This window comes from Octopus bimaculoides, chromosome 14 (assembly GCF_001194135.2).
Source record: "Octopus bimaculoides isolate UCB-OBI-ISO-001 chromosome 14, ASM119413v2, whole genome shotgun sequence".
In the NCBI taxonomy this organism is placed as follows: domain Eukaryota; kingdom Metazoa; phylum Mollusca; class Cephalopoda; order Octopoda; family Octopodidae; genus Octopus; species Octopus bimaculoides.
In genome coordinates this window covers 60339814-60344019 of record NC_068994.1, presented here as the reverse complement: position 1 = coordinate 60344019, position 4206 = coordinate 60339814, and the positions used below count along the sequence as shown (strand labels likewise).

Genomic DNA, 4206 nt, shown 5'->3' with positions numbered 1-4206 from the left:
ATATATATATATATATATATATATATATATATATATACACTGCACACAATCTTACTTGAACCCTGAGACAGAAAATATAAAAATGGTGCAACTCAGAGGAATGTCTGAAAGGAATTCTTGAGAAATGAATGAAGTAAGACTATTTTAATTGCACACATCAGATGATTCGACTACTAAATAATTAATTAAAAATAATGAAGCCAATTTTCTTATTTGGTTATATCTATTTATCGATCGATCAACCTGTTGAATAAATTAATCCATCAATTTATATACGTATCTCTGTATAAGACAACGTCATCAATATTTACCTTTGATCATTGCAGGTAAGTGAAAGACTGCTAATTTGGTTGTTAATCGTTTGCTCAGGTAAGTCATCGTCTTAAGTTGTTCTGTTGCTGATTATTTTTCGTTTCATTCTGTTAACTCATCTCAAAGCAGTGATGGTAAACCGAGAAGTGTGACGGCCGTAACAATAATAATAATAAACTCCGCACATTCCTGTAAACTTGAAACTCTTAATTGTAATTCCGAACGAGTAAATTAACAGATAGAATATTTAGTCACGTGTTCTACAGTAAACACAAGCCTCCATCCCACATGTACGGGGATTTACTGATATCATCCAAACGTCCAATAGTTTTCTGGTGTTTGTGTTTGATAGTTAGAGAGGCCGATAAGGTGATCGGCCGATTTAGTAGACTTTTATTTTAATCGAGTTAATTATTGAATGTCTTTTAGAGAGCTCAGAGGAAAGTACAATGCATTCAGTTACGGTGAAATGTATTAGAATACAACGTTTCAGGCCATTAACCTTCCTCTGAAAATGATGACGAGAGAGAGAGAGAGAGAGAGAGAGAGAGAAAGGAGTGCTGTCGTAGGGTATTAAATGAAATAGGTGAGGGAAGAAGAAGGTTAGGTGAAGGGAACACTTGAGTGAGAGCTGTAGCTCAAATAAGTGAGGGCGTTGGTGAGTCATTTGTCTTAGGTTGGAGGTGAACGGAGGAAATGTAAAATGGAGGAATTGGAGAGTGAAGTTACAAGAAGAAAATGTCTTAAATAAGAGAAAAGAAAACTATATGGAGGAGTCCAAATAAGGAGGGAATGAACATTAAATAGATGGGATGTGTGAGAAAGAAGAACTTCACTTTAAAAATCAGTTAGGGACATCTGATTTAAATAATCGTTAGCAACGGGATTGATTGCTAATAACATTACATCGACATCCAATGTATTCTCTGGTGAGTTTTGAAACGGTGTGACGTCAGAATGTCCATTGTGAAACATTGTATTGTTCATTGGTGTCCCTGATTAAACAAGAAAGACACGGGCGACGACAGTGTCGCTATACAATGGTGGTCGAAAACCCAGGATTCTGATATTTCGTATGTTGATGAATAATTTGTATTAATGCGATAACAATTATGCTCCCATCTCTCATCACGCAGCCTTTCTTATACATTGGTTTCAAATTGTTCGTGGGAGTGGGGGTGAATCGACTCCGGTACTAATTTTATCGACCCTGAAAGGATAAAAGGCAAAATCGACCCCGGCGGAATTTGAACTCAGAACGTAAAGACGGATGAAATGCCACTAAGATTTTATCTGATGCGATAACGATGTTGCCAGCCCACGGCCTTAGCCTTTCTTAAATATCGCAAATTATATCGTGCTAGAGCGGTTCAAACCATTAAAATAATACATTAAAAACTGAGAAATTCATTTCTTAAATTATTGCACGAATTGTCAAAAGTTTCTCCGGACAACTGCGACCTGGTCACTGCGACCTGGTCACTGCGACAGTTGCATTGCAAATATTTCACTTAGAAAACATTTACAGTGAATTTATCAGCTTTCATCTGTTGATAAATGACTGGAATGGATTTCCAAAATGGAATTTCAGTTCAATTTGAGCGCACTGTTGCAAATCAAATCACTTGGTAAACAAGTACAACTCCGATATATATATATATATATATTCAACAAATTTATTCCAACAAAAACAATAACAATATTTAACAAAAACATCTTTAAATGACGGTCTGACCGTCTGTTAAGCAAATGGGAAGCAGTAATTGAAGTAGATGGTGAATATGCCCCGGAATAATCACTTAAAGATGCTTTTGTTACATGTTGTTATTGTTTTTGTTGAATAAAATTTGTTGAAAAAGAGCCGCAATAATTATGCACCAACGCATTTTTGTCTGAGTGGATGAACTCCTTATTATTTCTGCAAATATTTCTACGCCAAAAGTATCAGTCATTCCGTCTCAGTGGGCACCAAAATTTGGTGGTGACGGTGAGGAGTGGAGACGGCAGTGAAGGTGAGAGTAGAAGCAGGGGTGCAGGCGTTTGCGGGGGAGGGCTCAATGACGCAGAACAGTTTGAAGTTATTTGATTAAAATAATCCCATAAAAAGAAAAGGAATGATTTAGAAAATAGGTCTCCACAGGGAGAAGAAAGCTACTTCACAACAAAACTTACATGATTAAATCTCAAATTAAACAGTTCGGCTGACAAACCGTCAATGTTTTTACCAGTTCAAACAACAGAGGGAGAGACAGACAGACAAGACGCACACAAACACATGCCCGGGCGTAGACTAAAAGATACAAAAGTACTGACGTATGCAACATAGAATTGTATTTGGCTTACGAAGGCAAAGTGAGGGTGTGTTTATGTGTGTGTGTGTAAGGGAGTTCGTAGTATCTGTTTATACGTGCCTAAGGAGGCACATCTAAACATTTTAATTTCTTTGTGTTTTTCAATTAAAGATGATTCAACAATATTAATTACTGAGCAATTACAATTAATGATTTGATTAGAAATGTCGAAGATTCGATGCCAGGATGCAAATTGCTTGTTACGTGTAATGAATGTAGCCAGATACCAAATAACCCCCACCACCGCACAAAAGCATTAATAAATTATTATAATAATTAGGTGTGAGGATTTAACACCTGTATATGTATGTACAGGTGTATTTATAGGGACAGAAAGAAGGTATTGAAGAAATCTAAACGAATAGCGCTATTAGCACCCCACTTGAAAAATGTAGCAAACAGAATGTTCAGTGAGGAAGATAGGAGTGAGTACCAGTTAAATCCTCAGGGCGATCCAAATAAATAGTAAATCGGAAGAGATTCACCAATCAACTGGTTGGTGCATTTATCACTGAGTATCATAGAAAGCAGACTAAACGATGAAGATGTTGTTATATAACTTTATTTAAGGTTATGATAACTCCGAATGGCTAGAGGAAATATTTCATCGCTATAAGTTTGTGTCTATTTAAATTTAAGTAATTCCATGCATTAATCAATCAATCAATTAATTTAATTAATTAATCAATCAACCAATGAAACATTTAACATTCCGCCATTTCCAGGAGACCTTAAAGTCATTAGGGTTGATTTTTAGAGATTCCAAAAACATACAGCGAAGGAAGGGAATTTGGATAATATCCTTTCTCTTGATGGTTCAATAGATGGAGATAACAGATAAATCAAATGATACTCTTTTTATTTCCTCTAAACGTGTCAATGCTAAAGTCCCTGACAGGTCAAGTACCGAAAATATAGAGGAATCTATTGCTATATATTCACTATTATACTCACAAAACAAGTAGTAATTGAAGGTTTGTATGCAAATAAGTGAATACAGAGAAGAGACTTGACAGTAACAAGATGAAGGAAGAAATGGGGTTGCGGTTCGGTCGAATGGGTGTTTATAATAAATTATTGTCAACTTCTATGATCAATTCTAAATAATATTAGGTTTACCAAAGTTAAACTGATTTAAATTAGGTGCAGTATTTAAGGATTAGATTAAAGATTAATTAACAAATAAGTACTTGGTGTTTTACATAAAAGATAATTGTTCCTCAGACATTGCTAAGTTAATATATAAATGCTCAGTTTTGCATCGACTGCCAGTGCTCAAGCGATACTTATTTTATCGATTCTAAAAGGTAAAGTCGACTTTGGCGGAATTTGAATTCAGACCGTAAAACCGGAAGGAATGTTGCTAAGCATTTTGCCGGCGTGCTAACGATTCTGCCAGCTCACCGCCTTAATAATAATGATAATAATAATAATAATAATAATAATAATAATAATAATAATAATAATAATAATAATAATAATAATAATAATAATAATAATAATAATAATATAGAAAGGATTGAGGTAACTCCTCCTGTAGATA

At 34.9% G+C, this 4206-nt stretch overlaps 1 protein-coding gene across 1 annotated transcript in view; it reads left to right on the top strand.

The window, feature by feature from the left end:
* Positions 1-4206, top strand: part of LOC106880489 (synaptic vesicular amine transporter) — a 204301-nt gene that overhangs the window by 27181 nt on the left and 172914 nt on the right. The window lies entirely within an intron of this gene.